Genomic DNA, 20,078 nt, shown 5'->3' on the forward strand with positions numbered 1-20,078 from the left:
TAGCTCCAGAATAGAATAGAACAGAATAGAATAGAATAGAATAGAATAGAATAGAATAGAATAGAATAGAATACTTGGCCAAGTTGGACCCACAAGGAATTTGTCTTGGTGTAAATACTCTCAGTCTATATAAAGAAAAGATACATTTGTTAAGAATCAAGAATCATAACGTACAACACTTAGTGATAGTCATAGGGTACAATCAACAATCAAATCATACTAAGAAACAGTTAATATAAATCATAAGAAAACAAGCGACAAAGTTACAGTCCTACAATCACAAGTGGGACGGGATGGATGATAAGGAGTGGTGAGAAGATTAACAGTGCACACTTTGTAAATAGTTGAACAGTGTTGAGGGAATTATTTGTTTAGCAGAGTGAGGGAAAAAACTGTTCTTGTGTCTAGTTGTTCTGGTGTGCAGTGCTCTATAGCGTCGTTTTGAGGGAAGGAGTTGAAACAGTTTATGTGAGGGGTCTGTAAATATTTTCACAGCCCTCTTTTTGACTTGTGCAGTATACAGGTCCTCGATTGAAGGCAGGTGGGTAGTAATTATTTTTTTTGCAGTCCTAATTATCCTCTGAAGTCTGTGTCTGTCCTGTTGGGTTGCAGAACCAAACCAGACAGTTATAGAGGTGCAGATGATAGACTCAATAATTCCTCTGTAGAACTGGATTAGCAGCTCCCTGGGCAGTTTGAGCTTTCTGAGTTGGCACAGAAAGAACATTCTTTGTTGTGCTTTTTTGATGATGTTTTTGATGTTTGGTGTTCATTTTAAGTCATGTGATATAGTAGAAGCTAGAAATTTGACATTCATGCATTGAATGATATGTCTGTCTACTTGCTAAAACAGCACAGAATCCTTTATGGCTGTGAAGAGTATAAGAATACATTCAATTGGAATGTAATAATATCTTCATCTGTTAACAATTTTTATAATTATTTAGAAAATTGTATAGACAATTTTGTGTAGAAAATTGTGTAGACAACATTTATCATGGTTTTCTAGATGCTGCATGAGAAATAGAAAGTACCACTGGACCAGAAATAAATAAATAATAAAGAAAACAAAGAAAAGGAAGTTTGAACAAAGAAAAACTTTATACATAAATTAATAGATAAAAGATAAACAGTACGGATGATTATTCTATACATTGAAATAAACGAAAGTCAAAGAGTGTATCAGGTATAAAAAGCAAGTATGAACATGTACTGCATTGAGTGAAGAAGCACAAATCTTTTTTTATACTATTATATTATACTGGAAATATAATTATCAAGGGCTTTTCACACCTTCTCAGTGAAAGCAAGCTTTCTCAATCATTTATAGCACTTGATGCTCCTCACAATCATCCTTCAACATCCTGACAATAAATAGCATCTGTTGTTTTTCCTTTCCTCTTTCATAACCTCTCTAGAATACAATAGATTGCTAAATTTCTTTTTCCAAAGTGTAGTGGTACTGTTGTGTAATATAAAGATAGTTGGCTGCAAAAGTAGAAGTTTCATTTATCTAGAAAGCTCACTTTAATTAGACTTGCAGAAGTTCTGAGTACTCTTGAGAATCTTCAAGGATAAAAGCAAACATTTCTTTTCACAGCATCCTTCCCATAATGATGCTAATGGTGTTCCTGTTTATCCAAAGAGAGCCACCTATTTAAATCACAAGGTCTTTTCTGAAAGATATTTTCTGTCTGGCAACTTTATTTCATATTCCCAAGGGTTAAAAATGGTTAATCAGAAACAACCCACAGATAGAATGAGTTACAGCATTAAAGGCATTTGAACAAGTGGTCCCTGTCTTATACTGTAGATGTAGATTCAGAAACCTGCAGCTCATTTTAACAGATTATAGCAATAGCACTTAGACTTATATACAACTTCACAATGCTTTACAGCCCTCTCTAAGTAGTTTTACAGTCAGCATATTGCCCCCAACAACCCGGGTCTTCATTTTACCTACCCCAGAAGGATGGAAGGCTAAGTCAACCTTGAGCCTGGTGGGATTTGAACTGCCAAATTGCAGGCAGCCGATAGTCAGCAGAAGTAGCCTGCACCACCGAGGCTTATGTTGAATTTGTATATAAAAAGCAACCAAGGGCAATATCTTGCAGTAAGATTCAACACGTAAAAGAAAAATCTCTTTATACATAATGAATGTAATGTATCTTCTTTAATCTCTGGTCCTCTAATAGAGGCTTAGAGGTTCTGTGCAGTATTATTTTCATAAATAAGGCAGTCAACCTACCTAATATTTCTTCTTCCTCCTTGTTACAACAAACTTGTGAGGTGAGTTGGACTGAGAAATAGTGACTAGCCCAGGTTACTCAGTTGGCTTTCCTGCCTAAAATGGGACTAGGACTCACAGTCTTCTGGTTTGTAATCTGATGCCTTAACCATCAGACCTGTGCAACTGTTTCTAGCCTGTGCTCATCTGGACAACATAGACAACTTAGAACTTAGAAGTCACAGCACCAAGTGCTCCTACCACTACTGAGACACTTTGGCCTTAACTTTCCATATCTTTTCAAGTTTCTAATTCAGGCATTGGTTCTCTAGTTTCTTGTATTCATTTTTCCTGATCTTGTTGTCACTTGGAATTGTTACATCAATGACCACTACTGTCTTCTGGTCTTTGTTTACTCCATATATATCCTTCTAGTTCCTTTATAGTTTGGATAAGAGTTTAAGGAAAAGAATAAAAGAAAATTTTGCTAAATGATCAGAGTTAAATTTTCTGTGAATAAAATGTATACTGTTTTAAATTCTTTACCAACAGGAACAAAACTTATGGGAAATGTGCCCCAGATAATTTTAGAAAATGAGAAATGGGGAAAAAAAACCTGAAGATAAGAAAAGATGCCCCAAATTTCACATGATTGGCAAATGCAATTTGGTTTTGATTGTGTAAAAAAATTCTAGAAATCTCATAAATTTAAGATGTGTCTATTTTAAAACAATTTGCTTTTTATTTTTTTTTAAAGTGTTGTGGTATCTGATATTATAGCAGATATTGCTGATCTGTGATTAAGAGGATCAAATAGTGAAAATATAATACTGCATGAAAATACTGCAGGCTACTTCTGCTGACTGCCATTTGCCAGCAATCTGGCAGTTCAAATCTCACTAGGTTCAAGGTTGACTCAGCCTTCCATCCTTCCAAGGTCAGTAAAATGAGGAGTCAGATTGTTGGGGGCAATAGACTGACTCTGTAAACTGCTTAGAGAGGCCTATAAAAAGCACTCTGACGTGATATATAAGTCTAAGTGTTATTGCTGTTGCTAATCAATCAAATGAAAAAAAGAGTTGATCTGAAAGTAGAGTTTAAAGAAATTACAATATAGTTGTGACAAGTATTCTTTTAAAAAACAAACTAGATAATTATAGAACAAAATATAAGCTCAAGAATTATTGCTATTTGATGTAAGTGCTATCAATAAAAATGCTGAAACTGGGGCAAGATAAGATGAAAATGGTAGGCAGTAGCCTTAGATAAATTGATGATGAAATGATATCCAATGCTTTGTACAGTATTTATGTGTGCAGACTAAGATAAGGAGCTAATACAATTTTAAAAAACCCACAAGAAAAAAGTTTCAAAGCCTGTGATAGATGACTTTGGCAATTTTGTAAAGGCAATGAATCATAAGCAAACCTTTAGTGAGGTATTCAAAACACCAATGAAAGAGAGGTTTTAAATAAAAAAATATTAAATATTTTGCAATACTGATAAGACTTTTTGTGTTAGTGTTTGGTTTACAAGAATATTTTATGTCCTTTAGACATAAAAAAAATCAACAGCAGGATAAAAATTAAGCAAAGAACAGATTTCAGTGTTTGTGTAAACACAAACAAATTGCACAGATTAACACTAGTCATTTTAGGTAAATCATGCCAAGAATTATACATATATCAAAAACCCTGGGATATTCAGACATCTAAAATAAATGGGAAGAGTTGATCAAGACAGGTGATAGTTATGCCAGAAGATGAATATGATAAACAAAGGACCTAAGTGGGTAACTTTCATAACTTAAGTCCACCTTCAATACTGCAGCAATTTAGAAAATAGTCAAAATGTCAGCGTGAAAAAATGGCTGGTAAAAAAACCCCTGCATTATGACATGGTATGGGATTTGAAGTCAATGACTACTACAGAATCCTACCAAAAGTTGGTTGTCGCGTTGAGCGACCGGTCTGTTGTTTCGCCTTTCTGGTTGATTGCTGAATTCCTCTCAGAGAATAACCCTCGCCAGGGTGAGATTTAAAGTAGCCTCGCAAAGGCGAGACAGTGGGACCCTCGCATAGGGTGAATTAGTCCTCAAGGATGAAGTTTAAAGTAACCCTCGCAAGGGTGAGAAAATAGCCCTCGCAAGGCGAGATAGAGTGGGACCCTCGCAAGGGTGAGGCTAGGCAAGACTCTCACAAGAGTGATTGCCAAGCAAGCACAAGAAATAAAACACACAAAACACAAGAAATCTTCAAATGAGGCAACGCTTTGAGCCTGGGGGAGATGGGATTCCCTGGCTGCCCTGGAACAGATGGAAAAATCCAGCCTTCTCTCCTTCTCCTGCTCCTTTCTTCTGCTTCTCCCTCCCCCCAGGCTTTTTGCTGTCCTCTTTTATTGTGCTAATTCAAGGGAGGGGGTCAGAGAGGAAATTTACAGAAAGGTAAAGAGATACAATGTAAATCTTTTAGACCAGTTTACCTGACATGAGTCACATACTCTATAGCTGCTATTTTGTAACTGTTATAGACAGGCATATCTCCTTGGAATACACATTCTTGTCTGGGGTTATTCTTTTATTTAACTTCCTTCTTGTCAGTGCTTTCCTGCTGAGCTGAATACGTGCTTTCCAGCAAGATTTCTTCTTGTGGAAAAATACAAGACAGAACCAATGTAAAATAGTCACAGTTGGTAATGATGAAATGGTTAAGACAATGTGATTCTCCAGACCATGGTAGAGTAACAGAAAAAGCTATGGTTAAAAGAACTGGAAGAACTTCAAAAATCAGATTATCAGTGATGTAATAAATTTTATTAGTTTCAGTTCTGTCAAATTCCAGGCAGCATATAGTAAGGTTTTTCAAAGACAGGAGTGTTGGAAGCTTGAAATATTTGAGTCATTATTTTGGCTTTAAATGAATATTCTGTTTCCTAATTAGTCTATTAATTGAAGGATTTGCTATAGTCAAACCATAAAAGCAAGTGCTGAATTTTTCTCATTTCCACTGCAATAAGTAACTTAAATTTAAGATAGGACTTAAATGTTGGCATTATAAAAAAAAATAGAGAAGAACTTCATTTGACGCTTAGAAATGAATATTTATTATACAGCATTTTTTCTGCCCTTGCAATGATGAGGCTTGAAGTACCATCATGTAATTGCAATAAAGATTGATTAATCTTTCATTCTTGTCTTCAAGCAACATAAGCCACAGTGCATTTAAACTGTGATAGAATACTAAGTCATAACAAAAAAAAAACATAATACAAAGGTTTATTAATAATAATTCCCACAATTACTTTCAATGAGCAATTCTGTTTGACTTTGAAGTGCAAAATTTAATGGAATTCAGTGTAAGACTATGTGAAGCCACCAAAGCCAAAGTTGGAAGAAGGAAGAGATCAAGAGAGACAAATATATTTTGTTAAGAAAATAAATATTTTTAATTCAGTGCCAGGCACTGATTAAGGTATGCAAGTAATGGTAGTTCTGGAGGAGATGAGGAAAGCAATTTTACAAATAAATATCTAAGAAATGACATAGTTTAAAGATGTTACGCGTTCACCAACATTTTTTAATAGCATTTAGTCCTTCCAGCAGTTATTCGACAAGACTATAGCAGGAAAACTGGCAATTTTCTTTGACACATAACCCAGAGGGAAATTATATTTAAAACATTTTATTGTAACTAAATGTATGATGGGCCTTAATGGACATCTATTCTGTAATGCCCCATAAATTGCATCTCTCTAAATCATTCTGGTATGACAGAAACATCCCTTTCCAGCTTAAAACTTTTAGAAAGTTCCTTGCAATACTGAACGGTATTGAGACAGGTAATTAAATCATCATGGACATGTATGCCTTTGATTTATAATCTCAAAGGGAGAGATCAAAGAAAGCAGGTGCTACGTCTTAAAGAAAAATCTCATATACAAATTTGGAATTTATGAAGGAATTCAAAGGTTAAAGGTTAGTGATCTCACACAGAAAAGTAAGATTTTAATTAACCTTTCCAATCAAGTTTTTAGAATTAAATATGGTGTAGCCATAAAATTTGCAAATTAAAGACATAAATAATTATTTTAAAGTGCTTTCTACTATTAACTAACAGATAACAGATAATCAGAGTTGGAAGGGACCTTGTAGGTCATCTAGTCCAACCCCTCCATCCAAGCGGGAGACCCTACACCATTTCTGACAAATGGCAGTCCAATCTCTTCTTGAAGGTCTCAAGTGATAGCGCTCCCACGACTTCAGAGGGCAAGCTGTTCCATTGGTTGATTGTTCTCACTGTCAGAATGTTTCTCCTTGTTTCCAGGTTAAATCTCTCCTTGTTCAGTTTCCTTCCATTATTCCTTGTCTGGCCTACAGGAGCTTTAGAAAATAGCTTGACATGAGTTAAGAGAATATGACTGGTAGATCCCTTCAGCTTTTTTTTTTTTTTACTTTTCCCACCAAGAGTTGATTGCTGATGAAAAAAAAGAGCCACTATTACTCTCCAGTGTAGGCTGAAGAAGGGTTGGACCAATGGAAATGAGTGCTTGGAATATTGTGTTTAGCCATTCTCCATATTACAGTATATGACTAACAGAAAGTGCTGTTCAGTTCATATCAAAATCTAAATGTATTGAATTTTGCAGATAATCAGGTTAAGACTCAACTGAAGAAGTTTCTTGAATAAGAAGCAAAACATTTTCAAAGGGAAAAAAAACATGAAGAACTCCAATTGCCTTTTGAAAAGCACCTTCAAGTTAAGACTGAAATATTGAGAACATAACAGATCTTTTGATGTGAGTTGTAGCAGTTCTTTTTCAATGTTATATACAACCTTGAAGGAAAGATCAGGGCTGTCAAATTGTCAGCCCATGGTCCAGATGCATCACATGCTGGTCAAACCCACTCCTGGTTAAGTGAAGGGAGGAAAAGTCCCCATACATAACTTGATGTCACTGTGACGATGTGAATTTGACACCCCTGTCCTTAATTGTAAGTAAGGTTGACAGACTTTTTTTCTTCTATTCAATCGTGCCTGGTTTTTGGAGACTGCCTGAACATCCCTGCATTTTTTTTGACAAGGTTTTTCAGAAGTAGTTTGCTATCACTTGCTTCCTAGGGCTGAGACAGTGACTGTCCCAAGATTACCTAGCTGGTTTTGTGCCTAAGGTGAGACTACAACAACTAGTAGTCTTAAGTACTACACCAAACTGACCATCAAACCACACAATTAAAAAAAATGCACATTGTTTAATATGCGTACCCCAGACTTTAGTTATCACTGGAAATTCATACTTGGCAATATGGTTTAACTATAAGAACTGTATATACTCATTAAAAGTCTATAAAATGCAGATATGCAATCAATTAATACACAAAGTGTGCATTATAATACAAATGATCTACAAATATTACATAATGCTAATAGAGCTATATGTATGTGGAAAAATAATGGACTAAAATGTGTACTATGCCATTTAAAAATATATATTTAAAGGCAACTTTAAAAAAAACAACTCAGTAGAGCTGTGAAAATATGCAAAAGGATGCTTTCCTTCAACAAAGCTTTGAGCAAAATGCTGTCTCAAAACTGCTTCAGGAAAAAAAAATGAAAAGGCTTCATTCCTGCTTGGTTTTCATTGTCAGCCATTTCTTCCAGCACTTCAGATGCTCTTGCAATTTCCTCCAGTCCTGGCCAGATCTGGAAGAGGATTTTGTGAAGGGCAGAGGAGGCTACATAGAAATGTTAAGAGGCTATGAGGAGATAGTAGCCAATGTAAAGGGTTTAGTCAATGAATCTGCATCATCACTTTGACGAAAACCATGGGAATCAGATATTCTCAATGATGTGAAGATTTTTTGGGGGGGAGGTGGTCAAACCTAATATGGAACACTTAAATCTTTTTAACCAGACTACAAGCTAGTTTGTTCTTTTTCAACCCTTGTTTTAATGGTATGTGGAGGTTTATTTCTTAGGCTATGAAAATAAAGCATTGCAAATTTTCTGGTCAGACAAAGCCTAAATATATTTAACTGACATAATTTATGTGCAGTTGTGATATTCTAAAAGATACAAATTTGCATTGAAACAAATGTAAAAATGTCAATAAACAAATGACAAGGATGCTTGATGAAGATTCCTGCATACACAGTAAACAGCAGGCTATGAACCAATATGGTTTTCAAATATATATAAAGGCAATTCACCATCACCAGTTTTAGCGACAGTCAAAGAAAATCAAAGAACTCCTCCTTTCTTTTATGTCTGTGTGATTATCATTGGCTGCAAAAAAAAAAAAAAAATGCAGATCAAAGCATCCCAGCTAATTTGGCATTCACATTCACAGCCGGCATTATAATTTACTCATTGACATTCAATGTGGATACCATATGGACTCTTAAATGTTCCAGCAACAGCACACTGGTTCAGAAGTAATATCTTTAAGGTGATTACCACAATCAATACTAGTTGGGCGTGTGAGCACCATTCTGAAACTTAAGTTATTCTGATTTCCACCATCTGCAAATCAAAGTCTAATTTACAATTGGAAATTAAAATATGGTTTTACAAACATAAAAGGTACAAGGCAGGTGAAAAGGGTGCTATATCTCAGAGAGAAAAAATGTGAGTAAGTCTAGTTCCAGGAGAAATGCCTGCTCAAGTATGAATGTCAACAAATGAGCAAATGGTGCATATATGCAAATTGTTGGACGGGTAAAGAAGGCTGAAGATTGTCACTTTGTTGCAAAGTGATTTCTTGGTTTCTCTGATCTTTCTAAGTTTAATTGCAATCTAGTAGGAATGGCGGTGATAGTGAATTTTTCCAAAAACAAATGATTATTGTGAGTTATTCTTGGTATATTTCAAACAATCAGGGATTGCTTAGTCCAAAGTATGTAAGATATTTCCTTACCTAAATCAACAAACAAAATGATCACAGGTAGTCAAAAAAGGGGTAGGAGCAGGAGTGGCTTCTGATTTTCTGCTAACTTCTCTATTCAGTTTCCTTGTAGAAAGCAGGCATGAAGCAACAGAAACCTTGTTCTTTCCATTTCTCCCTCATTCTCTGTTCTTCCCATTTTCTTCCTTTCTCCCTTCCTTCCTTCTGTTATGATGTCCCTGGATGCTTTCCCAGATGCCTCTCCAGACACCAGCTTGGAAGAGAGTGAGCCAGTCCCAAACACATTGGTGGCAGCACACCTGGAGGTGGCCGGTGGCTCCAAGTCAGAATCAGCAAGGCCACACAGCATGGAGTGGTTGCAGGGGAAGCATCTGGATGAGCTGGTTGAGGATGGGATAGTCAAGACACAGCTGCAGCAGGTCGGTCCCAAGGCTTAGGGTAAAGAGAATGTGCATAACTGGAGCTGGCCAGTTTGGATGTGGAGAGTATGCAGGATAGAGAAGAGGCAGGAGCAATGATAGTCAGCTCAGCTACTTGTTTTAGCCTCTTGATGGTCTACATCAGGAAATAGCTATTTAGCACAGTAGGAGGAGGGAAGTGATGCTGGGACAACGTATCCGTTGTGGTGCCTAGCGTTCACCAGATTTTTTGTGAGGTTCCTGACCCAGACCATGGATTTAGACCCTAAATTCCCATGCCTTGACCCTTGGATCTGCTTCTCAGACTTGCTTTTGCCTTGAACCCTGTACTACATACCCTGGACTCTGGACCTTGGTGTGTGTGCCTCACCTTGCCTCTATTTTTCCCCTGGCTTGTAGATTATTCTAGCTTTCATGCTAGAGACATTTTGGAACTGAACTGATAATTTTCTGGGGAAGGCTTTTGGGAAGGCTTGGAAAGCCTCAGTAACCCCCTGAATCCTCTGTGATGTGGGTGCTTGTGAGTGGGAACAGGACACATTTCCTCCCTCTCTCCCTCCCTTACTCCTTTTCTTTTTTTCTCATTATTCCTCACCTCATTTTCTCCCTTCCTTCCTCCCTCTTAACTACCCTTCATCTTCCTTTAATTGCAATGCGAGGTGCCACCATTGCCATTACTAAGCAATGAAGTCAGATGATGCTGTGCATTACAACCTTATTGCTTAGTAACATAAGTTATAGTCCACATTACTTTCATGGACTACCTGTACCTCTGTTCCCGGCATCATCATTTAGGCCCTTTTCAAGCAATTATTTGCTTTTTGTCATGTGTCAGCAACTAGGTCCTGATTTCCAGCTATACCCGCATCACTTACAAAACACCCTGGGCAAAACCTGTTTATTGTCTATGAGATACAAGATGATTGATAGCTGTTTCCCTGCTGGCCACTTACATGAGAAGAGAAAAAAAACACAGTTAGAGGAATCAACTCATGTGCAAAATCAGAGCAGCCCATTTTGGCAGTGAATCAGAACAGAAACAATAGTGACAGGATAGTGATTGGCAGAGGGATAGCAAATTTCATCATCCTACAATTTTTGGCTGAGTTTGAGTTAGCCCAAGCTCTTCATCACAATCTAAAGTTTGCTGATTTCCACGTATTTAGGTGCCAAGAATCAGATCTTTAAAAAAGACATTTCCTTCCTTCCTTCCTTCCTTCCTTCCTTCCTTCCTTCCTTCCTTCCTTCCTTCCTTCCTTCCTTCCTTCCTTCCTTCCTTCCTTCCTTCCTCTTTTACTCATTTGTAAGGCAACAAGTAAATAAATACAAACAATATATTTTGGAACAATTGCAGAAGAAGATAAATTCAAATTTGCAAGAATGATTTTAGAAAGCAGAACATAATGTATCTAATAGCATACTCAACCTTTTCTTATCTTTGCAAAGTAACTAAATTTATTTAAAGTGAATTTTTGAAGATTTGCCAGTAATAGCTGTACCTCCCAAGCTACCATCCTTTTCCTCAATTTTAGATTGAAAGAATAATAATATTATATAACCTAATACTGCTTTCTTCCTGCTCCTGGTTATTTCTCTCTCTCTCTCTCTCTCTCTCTCTCTCTCTCTCTCTCTCTTTCTCTCTCTCTCTCTTTCTCAGAAGGATTGGAACTGCCTTCAAAGCAAAAACTCTTCTTCAATTAATTCTGTTTTTAACTCCCTTTGATATTATTTGTTTTATTTATATATATTTTAGTATCCAATGCATCCTTATGTTCTGAAGGAAAGATCAAAGAGAGACATGAAAATCCTGTTGTCTAGATGAACATGCATGAGCCCTAAAGAACATGCAGTGTATGATGGCTAGACTTACAAAATGGCCATTTGTCATGCTTGCAAAGAGGCAACATAAACTCTTAATTGCACTGTGGTATCCATGATAGCTTGAATAGGGGAATTCTGCCCAAGAAAGCAAAAATACTGAAAATTTGAATTAAAGGCTACAATAATTTATATTAATAAAGGGAGGCAATCCATTAAATGGTAATGAGGAAGTGTATGCTTTTTCTATGTCTATCTATCCTCTGACATTTCCGTGGAGACATACATGACTTGCATTTTTTTAAAAGTTCCAGAAGTGTCTTAAGACCTTGCTCCACTCCCAGGCCTGGGGTTAGAGTATTTGTGGAACCTTTCTTGCATGTTGGAGTGTTTTGTTTTACTATAGTCAGTCAGGTGGTAATTGTGTTTTAAATATACTGTATGTATTGGACATACTATAATAAGCTACCCAGAGCCTTCTTGGAGTTGGGTGCTGTTAGGTATTAGCATACTTACCTGTGATTGGTTGGTCTGCAGTAGCAGTAAATTCAACAAGCCATCAATGGCCACAGCCATGAGCAGCCCGACTGTAAAAGGGCTGCCGCGGTTTCTTCTGCAGTTCAGTTCTAGGTAGAAATAAAGATGACTGTTGATTACGCTGGCTCCAAGAGTCTCTTTCCTAAAATTTAACACTGGCAATGAGGGTGGGATACTGAGACAAAGGGAACCAGCGAGCACGTGGTGATCAAGGAACACCGGCAACACATCGAGATGACATGGCTGGGATAAACATGCCACCCGCACCATTTGATCCAACAACCGAAGATTGGGAATCGTACATCGATCAATTCCTCATGTTCCTTGAAGGGAACGACCTCATGAATATTTCAGAACACAGGAAGAGAGCTGTCTTCCTTACACATTGCGGTCCTGCCATATTAAAATGGCCAAAGCTTTATCGGCACCAACAAATGTGAAGACGATGGCCTGGCCAGTCCTAGAGAGGATACTGAGGGCTTTCTACACGCTGACCATATCCTGCCTTATCAAACAACATGAATTCTATCAGCGTGACCAAAAAGAAGGCACGAGCATCAGCAATTTCATTGCAACCCTGAGGGACATCGCCAGAGCATGCAAATTCCTCAACAGGGATGAGGCTATGAGAAATTGAGTAGTCTTAGGACTGAGAGACCTAACACTACAGGGCAGACTACTAATGAAGCCCAAGATAACATTCAAAGAAGCAATAGAAGAGGCTACCACAGCAAAAGCAACCCAGAAATTGGTGGCCACCATGCAGAAAATAAATAAAGCACCACTGGTCTCATCAAAAAACACCACCACAACCCACTACTAGGACATCGAGTCTGAATCGGAAGATGAAGCAGAAGATGAGGGAGTAAATCAGCTCTGCTCAGAACATAGTATAAGGGACCGAAACAGAAAAAGAAAAGAATTCCATTGTGCTGGCTGCGAGGGGAACCATCCACGTTCAGAGTGCCATTTCCTAGATGCAATATGCCAACATTGTGAACTGTGGGAACACATTGCAAGGGCCTGCTGAGCATCAAAGAACTATGTCCCCAGACAAAGACAGACCACATACACCCAAGACAGAAACAAACAGGAAGCCGCTGGAACCAAGCCACCAGAAACAGGTGAGGAAAAGAGGCCACCAACGGAAGAGGTGAAACACACCAGACAGTGACCATCGGACACTCAAACATGACACACCCAGAAGGTGTGTCCAGGTCATCATAGAAGACCAGCCTTGCCAGATGGAAGTGGACTCAGGCTCATATTTATCCATGGTATTCTGGGACACCATAAAAAGACAGATACCAGATACCAGACATAAACCGGGAACAACTTGAAAGACAAATACTGATGTTGAAAGACTACCAGGGAAACAAAATTCCCATAGTGGGCACTGGACAGTTCAGAGTAACATTAAAAAAATACACCAGAGTCCTACTACTAACCATAGTAGACCAGAACCAATCCAGTCTACTGGGACTCAAATGGTTTGCACCATTGGGAATCGAAGTCACAGAAATAAATAGCATCACTGAGATGGATTGGGAGGAGACCCTGATGGAAGAATTCCAAGACATATTCGATGGAGAGCTGGGCAAGTACTTGGGCTCCCCAATTTCCTTTAATCTAAATTCAACCATAACCCCTATAAGATTAAAAACAAGGCAGGTTCCTTTCGTGCTCAAACCAAAGATCGATAAGCAACTCAATGCACAAGGGGTCCTAAAACCCACTGACCATGCAAAGTAGGAAACCCCAATTGTCACACCAGTTAAACCACATGGGTCTGTGTGCATCTGCAGAGACTACAAAGCAACCCTTAACCACACACTCCAACAAAGTGCATACCCTGTCCCAGTGGTACAGCATTTATTGCATTCCCTGGGGTGGGGGAGGAATCTTCGCAAAACTAGACCTTGCACAGGCCTACCAACAATGACCAGTAGACCCCGGGACAGCAGAAGCCCCGACGATTGTAATGCATAGGGGGGCATTCAAATTCAACAGATTACAATTTGGGGTCAACGTTGCCCCACGGTGTTCCAGAGCTTAATGGAACGTCTACTGCAAGGGATTAAAGGGGTGGTGCCATATTTTGATGAAGTCCTCGTATCAGTCAAGAACAAAAGACAATTACGCAACTGCCTGAGGGAAGTTCTAAGTAAATTCAAGGAAACGGGGCTAAAGGTGTTAAGGGAGAAGTGCCAATTAGCTGCCAGCAAGGTTGAATTCTTAGGATATCTAATAGACAATGAAGAAATCCACCCCACAGAGAGAAAGGTCAGAGCAATCAAGGGAGCCCCCCAGACCCATGAATAAAACTGACCTGCAAGCTTTCTTAGGATTCATTAACTTTTATAACATATTCCTACCACAGAAAGCAACTATTGTGGAACCACTACACAGGTTGCTTGACAAGAAAGCAGCCTGGGCCTGGGGGCAATGGGAAGAAACGGCATTCCAGGGAATAAAAACCTGATCACATCAGACAGCATACTAATCCAATACAGCAAAACAGTCCCAATAACCCTAACCTGCGATGCATCACCTCTTGGCGTTGGCGCTATCCTCAGCCACATATTACCCAACGGGAAAGAAGCATCCATAGCATTCTACTCAAAAACTCTGTCAAAACCAGAGCGGAACTACAGTCAACTAGACAAAGAGGTGTTGGCCGCTGTCACCAGGATCAAGCATTTCCATGAGTATATCTATGGGAGAAACTTCACCCTAGTCATGGATCACAAGCTACTCCTGGGCATCATTGCAAGAAACAAAGCTATACCAAACATACTGTCACCCTGGATGACGAGGTGTTCAGAATTCTTAGCTTCATACAACTACAGATTAATATACTGACCCAGAAAGGATATAAATCATGCAGACACACTCAGCTGTTGCCCCCTACCAGACATAGAAGACCCAGCACCAACCACAAGACCAGTAGACTTCTCCAGTAAATGCCGTACATTCCAAACAGGGGACCTAGTGTACGCAAAAAACTTACAGGGGAATTCTTGTGGATACCAGCGAAAGTGACCCAAATAACTGAGCCACATTCTTGCAAGGTAGATACAACAGATGGTAGGAACTGGAAGAGATACATAGACCAGCTCAGAACTAGAGCAACGAGGGGTGACACAGACAGGATCATAGAAGAGTGGGGAGACCTCTCACACAAATGAAACACAACTGGAGAGGAAGGGGGTAACCTTTCACAAAGGCAAAACATAACCATAGGGGAGGGGGAGACCCCTCACACAGCCATAACAACCAGGGAAGAGGGGGGAGACCCTCAAACAGACACAGCACAAGTAGAAAGGGAAGGGGAGACCCTCCACAAGCAAGAACAACCATAAAACTAATCCTGACAACTAAAAATACACAGCCCCCATTTATAAGAGTAGCCCCGGTCGGAGAGCACAGGCACGTACCTGAGACCACAGAAGAAGTAGCATAGGGAGGCAGAAACAGGTCCAGAAAGACAGCAGAAAAGCAGCCCCTGGTGGGAGCGGCCTGGCCAACTCAACCAGCCAGGAGGTTCTTGGCGGGAGCAGCATGGCCAACTCAACCTTCCAGGAGGTTCCAAGGAGAAGGATGGGAGGAACAACAGATCCCTCCAACAATCCAGAAACCAAACTGTGACTGAGCTGCGCAAGTCCAGTTTCACCCATAGAAGCCCTGCCTACCTACGTGATTACATATACTGGCGAAGACAGGATTGGGTAGACTGGACCAGGTGGGGAGGGGTGTTATGTATTAGCATACTTACCTGTGATTGGTTGGTCCACAGCAGTGGGAAATTTGATGAGCCATCACTGGCCACAGCCGTGAACAGCCCGACTGTAAAAGGGCTGCCGCGGTTTCTTCTGCAGTTCAGTTCTAGGCAAAAATAAAGATGACTGTTGATTACGCTGGCTCTGAGAGTCTCTTTCCCACGATTTAACAGATGCCCTTAACAAATTCAATGAAGTATAATTAAATTGGAGGGAAAAGTCAGATGAGATATTAACAGGAACATTGATAAGAGAGGAGAGGTAAAAACAAATAAAAAACAAATCATGATAGCAACATTGAACAACACTTTCTCTGAGTTGTGTCAATTGCATCCCAGATAAATAAAGACAGATGTTCAAACACATGGTTGTAGTCATCATCTTTATCTTTTTGACCCCTTCCATTATGTGCGCCTAAATATTAATTCATTGTCTGACATTTAGGTAAGGCTACTTAGCTTCTTTTCTGGATCATTTTTTAAAATTTAAGATTAGAAATAAAACTCAATGAAAACAAATATATGTGTCCCAGGATAATAATGCAACATCCAATCTGGGTCAGTTACTGGAACCAGAGATAAGAGTAACCACTGGTCCCAGTGACTGACCCAGATTGGATCTTTCAAAATTAAACTAATCCTGAAATTTAGAAACTGGCAAACTGTACAGTATACTTATATGAAGTCAGAAAAATTAAAATTAAAGTCGTACTATGGAATTATAAATAAGTTTCATAAATTGTTGAGAAAATATTCAGAAACTAGATAGACATTAACAATATTTGACAATTCTTGAAGCAAAGCTCAGCAATCCCAGATATAAATGATAATTATAAAGCAAAACCAGGTTTTAAAAAATTGGATGGGAGCCAGATTTGACTCTGAGCTGATTAATGGATAGTATAACATATGCATCGTGGGTTATGGTTTATCACAAACTCATATAAAAGCACCAACTGGCTTCTTCCTATTTGCTAAGCCAAAATGAATGTCTGCACATTATAATTCATATTATCCATTGTAATCTTTTCAGTTACTTTTCAGCACTACAACTTTCCACTTTCATGTATAAACAGATGCAAAAAGAAGAAATAGAAGATTAATTAAATATGAGCAAGAATGCAGAGTTCACTGAAAAACTACCTCATTTTGGGGAGGCATTGAAGAAGTCTATCCATGCCCTATTAGGAAGATTTATTTGAAAGATAAGACTTTCAAAGACCTTAAATGAAACAAGAAAGACAAAAAGGTATGATCAAAAAGAAAGTCTTTCTCGATGTACTTGTGAGTTAAACAAGTATTTAATAATTGGTCTTATCTGCATTTTCCTTCTATTTGGCCCCTTTGATATTGCCATAATCTGTAAAGATGATTCAAAGAGCAGGTAGAATAAGGCCTGTTCTTGGCAAATAAGACATGTGCTGAAAGTATTCTATCAAAATGAAATGTTATCATGTTAGTTTTCTGTTTTTATATAATGACCAATTATAATGAGGAGCTGCATGGAAATTCTTAGTACTAGTAATAGCAGTAGAAAAAAACTATGATGAGATCGTTTGTTGTCTTTCTGACAGTATGTGTTGATTGTGTTGACAGCATGTATTGAGCAACTAGACTGCTCCTGAAGTATAATCTCACGTCACTGGATGAGCTGACTATATTTTAGTAGTTTCTGGCCTTCATCTTGGATAAAAAGCTGCTTTATGATAACATTTTTCAACACCTACACCTGCAAAGGTTATTCAGTGGAGCAAATAGTAAAAAAACTGTATAAAAATGTCTCAATAAATCTTATGGCTTTTCCTCATAAAGAATTAGTCATAGTTTTCTATCTTTGAAAAGGCTAGTGGCTAGAAACACTGTAAATTCCATCATGTAATATAATTTTAATAATGCAATAAAAAATAGAATAAAACAGTTTCTTTCCTACCTACCTGCCTGTCTTCATTTTTAATATACCACCATTTTGTGCGACCTTTATCATTTTATAAAAATTCTCTTTAAGAAAATAATGTAATGTAAATTTCAATCTTTTCTTCCCATTGTTCCATCTCTATAGTACTTTATAATCGTTTTTTTTAGCCCATGTTATCATCATTCCTTCCCTTGTTCTTCTGTTTCAAATTTCAGTAAATGATTTTGTCATTTCGTTGTTACATGATAGCAGCCTTGGGCAAAACTCCAAGACAGTATGTAAAAGTATTTTTTTTTAAGTATAGGTTTAAAAGTACAATTTAGCACTACAGTATTTTTTGCCCTCAATCACCAACATAGAGGCAGTTTTTGCATCTGTTCAAAAGGCGCATTTAAAGGGGTGATGATTGCTTGGTAGAAGAAGCTGACCAAGGATAATGACAAAGGCACCTGCATTTTGGAAGAGAGTCTTTGTGTTCTGAACCCTATAATATTCTAGATTAGTGTCAGCTTTCAATACTATGAGTCTTACATGTTTAGTAAAGATAAGTTATATGAACGTACCTATGAGTAAAATTTATCTTTCTTGTGTGAATTTGATTGGCCATAGAAACAATTGGGGCTTCCAAAGCAACTTCTAACATTCAGTTAAAAAACAAATTCAATACAAGCAGGAATCTTGGTAGTTTATACCTCAAGTACCTGTCATTTCAGCCTCTGCCCTGTTGTTTGGGAAGATTAGAGGGCAAAGGCTTATGTCAGCCTGGAATAGCAATGAGCCTCTGTGTTTACACTGACTGCTAGGTAATGGTTTCACCTCTAGTGTGGTGGATCACAAAACATAATTGAATTCAGCAGAAAATGTTAATACCAATACTGTGGTGTAGGGTAAATGGAACCTGTTGATGTTTAACTGTGAAGAGGAACTAATGTTAGACAGAGAGTAGTGAGGGACATATTTTGAAGTGACACAGTAGTAAAGGAGGAGCTAAGAAAAATAAAGCAGTTTGTGTGCAGAGAACTCATGTGTTAGGAGTATTATTACAAAATATGACATGGTGTCAGAAGTTCTGTAACGCGGTAACTGAACAATGAGGTCTACTACCCAAAAGAGGAAAATGAGTGGCAGTGGGGATGAGCAGAATGAGGAAGGAGCTAGCAGAATGGCTAGCACACCCTGTGCTACTTTTAGCATCCAACCACCGGAGCCCTTTGATTTTTTCCAAACCAAATGAGTGGACAAAATGGATACGGCGATTCGAGAGATTTAGGCAAGCAAGCAATCTCACAATAAGCTCCAAAGAAAATCAGGTGAACATTTTGATTTACTGTAGTAGGAGTTAAGAAAAATAAAGCAGTTTGTGTGCAGAGAACTCATGTGTTCGGAGTATTATTACAAAATACAACAAATACAGCTAAAGATTTAAGTTACTCTCATTTGTGAGTTGCAAATAAAGAGAAAGGCAACAATGTGGAGCAAATGGAAATTTCCTACACCAAAAATGAGTCTACCATTGTAAAGTCCAGATAGGGACATGATCAGAGAATACTTAGTGATTTTGTTTCAATTAACCAGCCTGTTAAGGTGAAATGGAATGAAATATGAATAGAAACTTAGTTATACTATGATATGAAGTCTTGGAATGTTGTAAATAATGTCACCTCTGTGCCACAAAAATATCTTGCTAAGGTATAATATAAACTTGGTTATGTTACTTTTTCTGCCACATTATTTTAAATGTTAATTTTTCACCAAGAACTCAGATGGTGCTGTGCTGTTCAGGACTTTTTGCCAGGGAGAAACAGAGATTAACTACCAAAAACAAACCAGTCAATATCCGATATATAATAGGCAGGGTTTATTTTTATCTCATATGATCCTAACGGGTTTGTTAGCTGTAATAGGATCAAATTGCAAACCAGGAAATGGACTTGCAATTCCAGAGAAGATATATTAAAAATCCACCATGCATTTTGTTGGGAATGAATTTGGGTGTTCACTTGCATTAAAATTTGCCAATGGAATGAATTCTAGCACTTAACATTTTCATTTATTGACAATTTGTGCAAACAGTGGTAGTGATACTGAAAAGCATGCCTGAGGAGAATTTGCTTTGAAAATACCTGCATCATGTGTTGACTGAAAGCATACTAATTATACACGCCCAAAAACTCTGTGAACAATTTAAGCTAAATTTTCTTTCGCAATTTATTTAACTAGTAAATTAGGGAAAGATGCAAACAAGTCCTCTCCACATGAAATATTGCAAATGTAAACAATTATCTCCCTAAATATTTAAATCTGTAGGGAAAAAATAAAGTACAGGCAGCAGTCTAGAAACAGATCTGCACTTTCTAAAAATTACTCTTTTCTGGGTGCAGATGATTTTCCCCTTTTAACATCAGGCTATTGCAAATATATCACACATCTGTTTTCCACCTTTGATTCAAAACTATTGTTTTCCGACATGAGCTGTCCTAATGC

The 20,078-nt window shown here is 38.0% G+C and overlaps 1 long non-coding RNA gene across 1 annotated transcript in view; it reads right to left on the reverse strand.

Moving 5' to 3' along the window:
* LOC148123961 (uncharacterized) overlaps positions 1–15,784 on the reverse strand; it is a 47,643-nt gene extending 31,859 nt beyond the window's left edge. The window contains exons 1-2 of the long non-coding RNA XR_015740226.1: positions 15,677–15,784; positions 11,881–11,990 (exon numbers count right to left, since the gene is read on the reverse strand). This is a non-coding gene — a long non-coding RNA (uncharacterized LOC148123961). The remainder of the gene's footprint in view (positions 1–11,880; positions 11,991–15,676) is intronic.
* Positions 15,785–20,078: the final 4,294 nt, after the last annotated feature.

This window comes from Pseudonaja textilis, chromosome Z (assembly GCF_049901715.1).
Source record: "Pseudonaja textilis isolate UNSWEBS1 chromosome Z, rPseTex1.2, whole genome shotgun sequence".
Lineage (NCBI taxonomy): Eukaryota > Metazoa > Chordata > Lepidosauria > Squamata > Elapidae > Pseudonaja > Pseudonaja textilis.